Below are 12,416 nucleotides of genomic sequence, written 5' to 3' on the forward strand. Positions count from 1 at the left end.
AAAGTATACAGGAAAAATGGAATCTTTGATTCGATACGAAAACAAACGTTTTGTTTCTTTATCTTCTCCGATATCGATCGACGTTTTCTTCCTCCTATAAAGATTCAATTTAATATTAAAATTCTTCTTGAAAAGGCGTCTTTTTTTCATTTTCTTCGTGAGACAAATGAACGTCTATTTCGTTCAGATCACACGAGTCATTAACCCGGGTCATTAAGACTCCCCTAGGAGAGCTCGTTCCGTTGTATACACAACGAAAATGAATTCGGTGTCGGTGTAAGGAAAAAAATAAGGGGGTAGCTCGTCTTAGAAGCCCATTAGCGATTAATTGTAGCTAGGTCGCTTCTTATTTGTTCGCCTCGACGAATTAACAAGACGATCCCGGTAATTGCATCGCGGAACGTGAATCTGCATTCCTCGCGTTTATGACCGCTCCGTAGGTTCAATGGCTTTCTCTTTTATCGAGATTTTTCACGCCATGCTTTTCCGCCGTGGTCTCTCGATTTCCTGTACAACCGTTGGTTTCATCCCGCGAGCGAAATTTTTTCAAAAAACGTGCCTCTTTAGTCTAATTTTCAGATCTATTATCCGTATCGTTAAGATATCTCGTAGGAATGTAAAAAAAAAAAAAAAACACAATACGATCGTAGATATCGAATGATAAGCCGACGATTACTCATAGCGGAGAATATAAAAGATGAGACAATGGCGAACTGCAAGGTGACCGTAAAGATAATCACCAGGCGGAAATGAAAAGGATGGCAGTAAAATGGCAGTAGAAATCCTGCTAGCTAGCTTAGGAATTGGTCTAGTGTCGAGGGGAATGTGGCTTTTGTGAACGTGGCATGACGCGATTCTTGTGCATTATCGTGTTCCGCATGCCCGTTACGTTAGAACCACGTCCACACGTGGAGGCTATCAGGGCTGTCGTTACGCCTAATGAATATTTTAACGTTAAACCGGTACACTGTAACTTTGTCGGTTATCGAACTGACGTACTTGACCGGTGCTTATTAATTCGATATGCTATTTGCCGGCGAGTGATTTAACGCTCCTCGCGCGAAAGTCAACCGAGCATTCCTTTTAAACGTAATAATAAGTATATGTACATAGTTTGGTACGATAATGCTTGTAGTGCAAATTAGACGCGGTGATATCTTATGTAGCAAATGTAAGTTTAAATGCTATCGTTCGGGGGTTTAAGTGTAATAACAACGTGGCATCCGACTTGTTAACACGATTAGGGTATTAAAACACAGTGGTATGTACCTCGGTATACGACTTCTGTTCGACATAAATTTTGCGTCATTTTTAAATAATTATCTCAGAGGAAAAATTAAATTAATAATCAATTATATTCGGAGTTGATGTATTATTAATTGACTGATCATACAAGTAAGGGAAAGATTGATTTGGTATACGTCCTATTCGGATTAAGGTATACCGAGGTACTACTGTATACATTTTTCATTCCGGTTAACGATCATCGAAATTCATTGAATTCTAATGAATATTTCTGTATCTTGAAACTGTTATTAACGCGATACCCAGACGCAAACGGAAGAAATGAAAATAATTACATACTCTGTTCGACTGGTTCTCGGTAAGATTTGTTATTACTACATGCAAACAAGATTCTCATCTTGAACGACACGTACGCATATGCTCCAATTTTTTTTTATTTTACCAGTCTACCCGTAAAGAGAGCAAGTAAAATCCGTGAAACTCGAAATGATTTTTTTATTTACCCGGGGATGCATTGTAGGGTGAAAACGAGTGGATGCCGCGAGACATAATTTGCGCAGCTGCAACCACCATCGTCCCTTTAATCTAATGCTGCTGCGATCGATTAACGATCGAGAAAACGATCGTGTCCCGGTATATGCAACGATGCACCGGTGCATTATGCATTAACGACACGAACTCACGAACAGATAGAGGCGGCATCCACCACGGGACGTCGTCGTATTACGGATTTTTTCGCGATTACACACGATGAAGCTGTTCACCGTCGGCCTCGTACGCGTTAATTTATTCCGATGTTAGTCTCGTACCGGTGATAACAATTTCCATCCCACCCTTCTTAGGATCCATGAACGTCTCGATGTAAATTGAAATTGCTAAGCGTTCGTCGCTACTGAATTATGTATTCTACTTTTTTCTTTCCTCTTTTCCTACCAAAGTGCTAGCGATTCGCGCGGCTACATTGTATCAAAAGTAACCACCGCGTTATTACACGAAATACCAGGCTATTTACGAAGAGATTTCTTTCTGAAAAACCAGGTTTATCTTAGCTCTTGGCAATTATCGCGTTGGTATGCCGAGAGGCGAATGTAAAATGAGTTTCCTTTTCGCCATCAACGTGACTTTCTCTAATAACAAATGCGTGCCTTCGATCATTTCAATCGCAAGCGACAGCAAAGCGCATTGGAAATTGCATAGGATACAAACCGCGTGACTAAACTTTCTTAATCTTCTTCCGGTAGGGAACTGCAGCTGCAGGAAACTTTGTTCCTTTCTTACACGTGTTTCTATTGAAAATTCTGTCACCTGAGCTTCGATCACTCGGTATTCACTGTGTAACAAGTCGGAAGTTTTGTATTTGTTTTCTTAATTTTTTTTTATTTAAATATTTCATTAGTTAAACGCTTTCATTGCCGGTGGAAAAGGTACGCGGTATTAGAAAGTTAATCGCGTGAATTAAAAGTTCTTAATAAAACCGTAACGATCGCGTGATTCGTTTTTGCGACGTTCGAAAGGCGTTTAGTCGAAGAAACAATGCAGAGGATCTTCAGACTTTCAGACTTTTTCGTCGTACAAGGAAGAGTTAATTAATTGTTTTAAAAAAAATCGGGCGAACATTAGACCATGAAATAAATAGTAATTACATTTGCCTGTTGTAGTTAGCTCGAGGAAAATACAAATTTTCTTACACTTGTCCGTTCTTATTGGGACATTCATCAAGAGAGTATGTAATCGGTGGCCTATTTTCTCTTTACCAACAATCATCCGAACCTTCCCACTTTGGCGTTAATCTTTGATCGTTCCATTCTTCCACCTCTTTTTCTTGGCTCCCATATTTTTTCCTTCCCTCTACCTGTTATGTTTCCCGCACGGTTATTATACTTTTCTCTCTCCTCTTCCCTTGTTCTCGGCCGCTAAACATCTGCTTTTACCTCTCCTTTTCTCTTAAACGCTCCTCATGCAAATTGTATGGGGGATCATAAAAATTCTTACCGATCGATTCCGTTAGCATGAACAGCCTCCAGGTACGAAGATATACGATAAGTAGGAAGAAGAACGGGCAAACAAACCGATCGAGAAAAATCGTGCGATCTTTATCGGGGGGCATAATCGTATCGATCGAAAGAAAGAATTACTTAGGCTTGTTAAAGAAAAATTATAGATTAATATGTTCGAGTTCGTAATCAACAGAAGGAATTTCATTCGTCGCTCTCTCCGTGGTCCGCGCTCGGAGGGTTAGATTTAAAGTAGCAGTGATCCTATTATCAATCTACCCTTTTATAAAATATAATTTTGGTAAAAAAACGCGTATCAAAGTCACAAACAAGGGACCACACCCACCGCCAAAGCGTTAAAGAAAAACAATCGAAGCGATAACACACCTTCGTTCGGCAATTGAAACCGAATGGGTCGGAAGGTATCGCACAGCAGGGTAGCGAGTAATCTTTTCACAAAATAACGGGTATTTTTCATTCGTTCCACCGAGTGAACCGGGTACCTTCCAGTTACAACGGATTTCGATCCGGTTTGAAAATTCTATTTCGCTTATTGCCGGTGGTAACTGTGCCGGCTCGAATTCCTCCGTCGATTTTCATCGAGCTAATTTGGATTTCATGGGGCTACATAAAAGACGCCCGTGGTGAACGAGAGGCGAACTGGGTTAACCGATAAAAATTCGTGGGAATATTTTCCGGGATCTAACTCAAATCCAACGAGATGTTTATCATTTTCATCCGTGAAGATCTCAACGCGAACGTATACAGGATCGACGGTGTATCGTATCCTCGTAGGCGGAACTAACGACTAATCGGTTCGCTTAACGACCGCACCGTTGCAAACGACGCGGAAGATACACGATTTGTAGCTTATGCTTTCGAAACGTTAGTTCTACGAAATCTAAGAAAAATGTTGATATTCGAAGGTAAAAATGTTAGAAGTGGTGCGAATCTGATGAGATTGAACATGGCGGGCAAATTGCGTACGATTCGACGTGGAATGTCCGCGTTGTCTCTAATGGACGGTGAAAAACAAGAGGAAATTTGTCCCCCATTCGAGGCCTCGTGCCCCTAGCCTTGAACTCTCGCCATGCAGGAACAGGTGGGTGCAGCCAGTGTTCCGTAACGAAAGAATCGCGAAAGGTAAGAGCTGTCAAGTGTGTGACACGCAAGTAAAACGTTTATTCGCTTTATCGGCGTACGATTGTCTAGCAATCGGTGAAGACATTCTTCAGAAGCGTTTTATTAATCCCATCTTCAACTATGCCATCGCGGTCGTCTCTTAGCACGCTCACGCGAGCATCAGCTTTTATTGACGCTAATACGTTCGTTCAAAGGACCCTCCTCTTCGCGCGTTACAGCTCGACGGTAAAATTAGCTAAATATCCAACGCAGTGTCGTGAACCAAAAGGTCAGCTCCCCTGCAGAACTTTGATCCGTGGAATCAAAGACCTTGACTGTCGAATTAACGCGATACGCAAAGAATAACCTCCGATGGTCCTTCTAAAGTACCATTTTTACAAAGTTACATCCACGGTTCGCTTTAGTCTTCGATGACTAAAATAGACACTAATCTAAAAGACACGATCTAAAAAAGACACTAAACTCTGCGTTGTCCTCGTTGTGGTAAAATTCTATAAACGAGTTTGGGGACGACGACCTCGCGTGGACGATCTTTCCGTAACCTTGTCGAGATACGAAATATATATATATATATATATACAGAAAGAAATTCTGCAGGAAATGATCTTGACTCTTGCTTCGAGGTCACCACGTTCACCGCAATCATTTTTTCAAAGCAAATTGCTAGCCAGCGACAGATTCGAGCAAAACTTAACATCCTTCGTACCATCCTAGTAGTGTTCATTTTTCTGATAAATTGTCTAAGATAAATTCGTTTTAACCGAGTCTCTTCCTCAACGTCTGACTTTAAGTTCCTTCGCAAAATTTCTTACCATTTCTTCGAATATAATCCATGCACCGTTTCGAAGGTATCCAAGGTACCAATGATCTGTTGGTACCAAGGTTAAGATAAAAGACAATGGAAGACACGAAGATGCGTACGAAGGATGATGTTGCGACTGGATCTCTTTATAACCGCACCAGAAAGGTATATTGTAACTGGATCGAACGGGTGTAGAAAGTGGTCTTGATTTTTGTTAGCCGGGCACAAGCGCGACTCCTTTATACGGTGCTCGTTTGTCGTACGATTTTTCAATCGAGGACATCCGATCACTGTGATCGATTTCGACGCCGCGCCAGTGTCTAGAGAACTTACGAGATATATACGAGATATCGTAAAGGAATCGAGGGAATTTCATAATTCGTCTAATAACCGAGTTACCTACCAACGATCTTGAAACAATGCTCTTCTCTATTACGCAAAGCGAAGAAGCGCGTCGGTTGTTGCTTAACGAAGAATCATTCGACGAAAGTATAAAGCACGATGACGCGTGACGAGATTGTGAGAATCAAAGAACCGAGGAGACTTTAACGCGGTTCTCGTCTCACGTCCAAGAAGAATAGCCCGACGCGTAATGACACAAATTTAAATGACTGCGGTTGACTCGTAGGCGGCAGCCTCGTAAGAGATCGCAATTAGGATCCAGCGAAAGAGATTCGCGATAGCAGATGCCTCCTTCGTGAGAAAGTCTCGGCACGAAGCTCGGTTTCCTTTACTTCCTTCCTTGAGAAGATTCGCCCGCTCTCTTCGAGGAATTCTTCTTCCCTGTTTAATTGATTGCCACGGGGTCAGAGTTTATTTCCTAACGCGATCGTCAATTCGAGGCTCGATAGGGAACCAATAGGGAGGGGCTTGATTCATTTTAACTCTTACAATCAAACAGTTCCTTGCTGTGTTATTTCTTCTTCACCCTGACTTAAGGGTGGCTATAATCACCATTGGATACTAAAAATGGCTACGATATTTCGATAGGTGTTTATATTTCAAACGAGGAATCCATATTTAAAGCTCAAGCTTCATTGAAATTGATTACATAAATGATTAATCAATATTCAAAGTATTAAGTCTATAAAATGAAGTTTATAGCTTTAGGAATATTCAATTCGCGATAGATGATATTTGGAAATGATAAAAGGCCAGTGACGAACGTAATGAATTTTAATATTCGATTAAATGTCTTCGTTTTTTGTCTGGATATGTCCGAGACAAGTCTTCATGCTCCACATGAAAGTGCTAGGCGAAAGTTTCGCAGAGTCAACGGCCTTCGAGTGAGCACGACGTGGCTCGTTATACCAGTGTATCTGCTTGTTAATTTTGTTGTTCCTTGTGTAATGAAAAATGTACGTAACATTCGAAGAAATGGTCGGACACTTCCGTTCGAGAGTTAGGCGTTTGAATTTTCAGAGGAAACATTCTGTCCACTGGAGTAGTAGTTTCAAAGCTTCTACCTATTCGAAATAAAACATTTTCTGTCTTCTCGAAAGAAATGTTTACCTAGAGCACTTTTTTCTCGTTCGACGAGAAGCATTTTCCTCGGACTTTGATTAGTCTGGCCATGTGCCGACAAAGTTTCACGATGAGAAGGAAAATTTCCAACGGTACCAGCGCGTTTCCATTGGTACCCTCTTTTCTCGCGAAAGCGGCTCGAAGGGAAACAAAGAAACGAGAAAAGCGTGGAAGGACAGGGGAAAAAAAAAGCAACAAATAGCGGCAGTATTTTCCTCACGGTAATTATCGCGGTGGTTGGAAACATGGAAGAGAAAAGCGGGAATGATGGAAGATGAGACGAAGGGAAATGGAGCATACCCCCTGTACCGGAACCTCCCACGATTGTATGCTAAAACAACGATTGCGAAAACGCTGAAAAATCGGCTTCCATGTCCGAGAATATCCTGCTGGTACTAATCGCAAGATATCGTTTCCGAATTTTTCATTTTGCCAGTTTTTAATCAAAACGCCTGAAAAGGTCGCGATGTTAATCGGCAGTTTAATACAATTTTCATAAAAGTCGAATTAGGAATTAAGAAGGCGAATAAAAATGAGTTTAATATCTTTTAATTCGTCAACAATCGGTGATCGGACACAAAAACATTTTTGCATAATTTACAGGAGGTAGGATTTGGCAGAGTTTCAAACACAGTCAGGGAATTAGCATAACTACCTGTTTATCTATCTTCTGCATATTTAAATTCTTCAGAGAGAGGTAGATAAATTCTGGTGTGTATTAGCCACGCGAAATAGTGGATTTATCAAGAAAACAGCCCCTTGAATTAAGACATCAATGATTTTCATAAACGTATGATTCAGATAAAATTTAATTTAATTTATAAAAGGATTAGTAATTTTCCAAAAATTTTGTTTACAAGCATCGTATGATCGTTGTAAATTTCATTGATAATCGATCGGTATCGATCAAGTTCTATAAATAGCCTAATCGAAAGTTAATATGACGTAAAGATTTGAAGGATTAATTAATTAAACCATTTGATAAAACTGATATCTCTTTCTTGAAATATTTTGTATGATTAAGAAACCTTAAATATTAACGCGAAAGTTTTTGCATTATCAAGCGATTTAGACGGAGAAAGTAAGCACCAGGAGCAATCATTTTTTTCTGTTCAATCTTAGGTCATTAAATTCATTTAATCCTTTCACTATTTACGAGATCTTGGTTAAGTATTCCCTGCTTTATTCGTCACGCATTCTTCCATATTTTCTGTTTAGAATGATAACTAGTGACTACTTGCAAAAGAAATTATTTTCCATTTGAAAGGTAGAGTTAAAAATCAAATTCTCTTCTTGCAATGTCAAGCGAGTTTACCGATCCCGTACACGTTCGAGGTCACCTAAATTTTGAGAACCCAAGTCTCGTTGTTTCATGGAAAAACTGGAGGTCACTGTGTCCTAGTGTTTTTATACTTGATCTTGACAATCGGTATATCAATCGTTGATTATCGTGATAAGAATACGCCTCCTTTGATAAAATCGTGACAGTTGATTCACGTTGCAAACAGTATGCAGATCCTTGACCAAGGATTACCAAAGACCGCGAAGAATAAGAAAAAATGTCATTTATAACGACGACAGGGTCAAATATAATCGTCGATTATATCATTATTCATTGGTAACGCGTACGATCATCGACAGATCGAATCGTCGACCGATACTTTGCGATTTAATGATACCCGGTAATTGCACTGCATTCGTGTTGCTTCGATCGAGAACATCTTTGCAAATCTCCAATTAAATGACCTGTAATTAACAGAAGTTATCCAACAGTTTCCTTGATTAATAGAAAAAAGTATTTCGTATAACTCGTTCCGAGGAACGTTTATTTCAAATGTGTATTCGATAAAACATAAGTATTTTAATTCAAATTTGAATTTGTTTTTGTTATCTTTGATGAGTAATAATTTCAAAGGCCAAGTAAGTCGTTAGAGACACTTAATAGTCACGAAATCGAACTATTTTCTGCATATCTTCATTTTACGTGCACTTTGAATTGAATGGAATATTTTTGAAATTACATTTCTATGTTTAAAATAAAATGTACTTATGTACAATGAAAGATAGAGGTCTGATTAAAATCGTGTAACATCTGGATACAGATAACCAATCATTTTTACAACAACTTTTAATATTGTAGTTTTTACATCACGTGATTAACGATAAGATAATCAATTATTAGCAATTAGTAGTGACGTGTTAGGTGCAATAAAACACTTACACTGCGCTATCAAAGGTCAGTAAATTGTTCTCATATTATAAAATAATTGCAAAACTTAAGATTCGATTTGTAAATTTAAACTCTTTATTTGAAAATTCTCTTCAATTTTTTTTCTCACAGCTATTCAATGATATTTGAATGCCTCATTCAAACGTTAACTAACCAGTTCAAAAAACTTGAACATAGCGTGGCTATGGCAATTACTATACATAGTTGTCAACAGTTTTTTGTTTCCACTGTCAATCAGATGGTAGAAACTAAAAGAAATGTGGAGATAAATGCACACGTCCCAAGTTCAACTTGATCACATCACTGTTTTATGTGACTTTTTTCACTTAGCATTATTAAATATCATTTTTGCAGAAAGAAACATGAATTTTTTCTATATTCTGTTATCATTGCTTCAGGGACGTATGTACATACACGTGTCGTTTAAACGATGTTGGAATGTCTTTTTTTGAACGAGTAGCGTAGGTGAAAAATGGCACTAGTATATCTACGTGCCTTGGTTTATTATACACTGCGTCGATGTTTCAAGGTTCCATGAGATTTTTGGACGTGGCGATAATGCGCCGTAAAAATTCTGACAATAATTAATTATAATGCTTGTGAACGATAAAGCATAACATTTGAAGGATGGCGATAGGGATGGTTCAGACTCTTTCCAAACATCGTAGCACGATTCTTACGAGTATTAAGCAACATTTCGTAGTAGACTGACCGCAAGACTTCCGTTGAAAACCGTAATTTCCGGTAAGATAAGTTAACGTAGCCGATTTGTACGGTTCGGTCTAATACCAAAGTGCAAGTGAGAAAGCCTTGGGCTGGAAATTCATCAAACCGTGTACCAACTTTTACGTTTACTCGCCTCTGTTCTCGTAATCCTTTTGTTTAACGCATCCCACAGTTAAGTGAACGTTTATTAACTTATAAGACCCATTTAGCACGTTGTAATTAACCCTTTGCAACCCGCATTTCACTGGTAGGACTTCTTTTTCCCTTGTAGCGTTATTTCCCTAGGGAAGCCTGCCTTGGGCTCTCCTAGGGTTCCCTAGAATTCTCCAAACGCGACAGTCTAACAACCTAACGAGGTCAGTGTCTATAATGCATTGTCTCCTTGAGAATAGCACAGTCAATAATAAATCAATTATTTATCAAGCTCCGACGATCGATCGCTACTATGTTTAACTCAATGAAGTCACAGCCATTGGCGTAATTAGAACTGTTGTCCGAGATCAGTAGAATTGCCCAATTTCGCTTAAACTATGAAATATTTTTAACATAATTATGAAAATGGTCGTAGCAAATTGGTTTGTACGAGGAAAATTTTCCTTCACGTTCCTAGCAACTAATTCTTCAATTTCCTTGAACGAAGATGGTGGTATTTATTTGAAAATACATACAATACACTGTACGTTTGTCACGTGCTTATCGTTCGCGTGTCGTGTGCTTGAAAATCGGTCCAACGTGGTTAATGTCAGTTCGACGCAAAACCTATATGGAAGGTCGTTCGGAAAATTACATTACGCTTTTGTCCTGTTGCTATATGCTCGCGCGTGTTATTGACAGTAGACGAGCATATTGTACGTAGGAGTCTTCATTAAACCGGAAAGTATCCTCTTTGTCTATTAAATGAATGGATACGGTAATCGTAAGAAACTTGGATTATTTCGTTAATCGATACGAATTTATGAACAGTGCCGAGCATGGTAGGTTCCCCTAGAAAAAATCCCATTTATTTCCTTTTCGAAAGCAAAAGTTTATTAAGCGATTTGACCCGAATAATTTTGATGTTTTTGAAAATGTTTCAAGGTTGAATATTGAACACCTGTCTCCGCGGGCGGCCATCAAAATTGCCAACTCTGAGGTGTAAATTACTTATTGACATATCGGTGTTCTTTAACTTTCCAATCGTTCTGCTTGCAATTAGTATGATAAATATTCATTCAAAATTGTTGAGTGAAATCTGTATGCATACCTTTTTAACCGTTCAGAAATGTCTGAAGGATGAACGTCGATACGAGTTAAGAATGAATTAAATCAATATTGATATTTGTATTTTAAATAGAATTTTATTTTATCGAAGGAAACGCGCTAAAAGTTCAGTTGAACGTGTAAATTGCACGGTTGTATCCGAGAAATGTTAAGAACTTGGCGTTATTTTTATGTCTAAATTTGTACAGCTCGTATCTTCATTTTTTGCCGATTTTACAAAAATAGCGCTGATGCGGTTGTCCCGTCTGAAAGCTTCATTTTTTTGAAAGTTATTAACTTGGCAATATAATTCAGTAATATGAATTTAAATTATTATCTCGACGGATGAATAAATATTTTCAGATTTAATGGTGGAAAAAAAGAAAAGAACATCCAGCTGTGTAACTGTAAAATAAAAAGCTCATCCACGAGAGAATAAGTTACAAATCACGGATGCGTGTCCCGTTTGTTAGACCGTATTCGAAATTATGGGACAAGGGAATTACATTTAACGTAACTCGCGTCCACTGTTTACTTCCTAATATACTATCACTGTATTTTCTGAACGTATGTATACCGGTTTCGCACCTGTTCGCCTAACACGTCGTACCTGAGTATTTATGTACGGCTCGCTGCCGTATTCAACGAAAACTGTAAAATACTACCTTCGATATAATTACCGTTATCGTTCGCATTGCATTTTAGCCTTTAAATTTCGCAGCAGACGATTTTTATCAAATCCGCGAATAATTCTTGTCAACGATACCATTACATCACTTTATTTATCGAACTTGGCGCACTCTCGTTCTCCTATAATATCCATCATTTATATTTTATATAATTATCATAGTTCAGAAAATAGAGGATGGGTTTCGTTAAGGGAATATCATATTTTATACAACTCGCGAGGCTGCTGCGTGCCTGGTAATCGAATGATAGACTAACGTTCAGGGGGTTGCGTTTATGTTTCAGAAGCCGAAGAACCGTGGTCGCAGTTACTGGCTAGAAGGAACGGAAGGAGGTACCGGAAGATATCTCCGGCTTTTCGTGAGAACCAGCGACCTTCCTTCGTACGTGAGAACAGCAACGAGAGGTCGTCCTTGAAGGTGTGGAAGAAGTAACGCGTACAGCCAGTGGTCGAGCAAGCAACTCGGCATCGAGAGAGATTTATTCGAGTTTCACAACCTCTCTCGATCAGCGGCACCGGTCGTGACCTCGATAGAGCTCATCCACCTGGTCGGCTATCTTAGCTCGGGCAAGCCAGCAGCACCCTGGAAAGGTCGAGTTGCTTTTGCTCTTCAGCTACCAGGGAAATTGCAACGCACCATGTAGTTGGTCGACGAATCGAAGAATTATCCAACTGAAAGTGAATCTTGATAGATAGACGTAGAAAGACTATTCGAAATAATTGTACATACAAAGTGTAGATAGAAAGAACCATGAAGACGATGGGCGACGTGGTCGCTGATCCTGTGGACGAAGAGAACGACAGCACCGGGTCGGGTCAGAACCC

At 39.2% G+C, this 12,416-nt stretch overlaps 1 protein-coding gene across 1 annotated transcript in view; it reads left to right on the forward strand.

The window, feature by feature from the left end:
• Positions 1-12,347, forward strand: part of LOC117608583 (esterase E4) — a 28,541-nt gene extending 16,194 nt beyond the window's left edge. Inside the window, exon 8 of the mRNA XM_034333929.2 lies at positions 11,876-12,347. The gene's annotated coding sequence lies outside the window, so the exon portion shown is untranslated. The remainder of the gene's footprint in view (positions 1-11,875) is intronic.
• Positions 12,348-12,416: the final 69 nt, after the last annotated feature.

This window comes from Osmia lignaria, chromosome 2, assembly GCF_051020975.1.
Source record: "Osmia lignaria lignaria isolate PbOS001 chromosome 2, iyOsmLign1, whole genome shotgun sequence".
Classification (NCBI taxonomy): domain Eukaryota; kingdom Metazoa; phylum Arthropoda; class Insecta; order Hymenoptera; family Megachilidae; genus Osmia; species Osmia lignaria.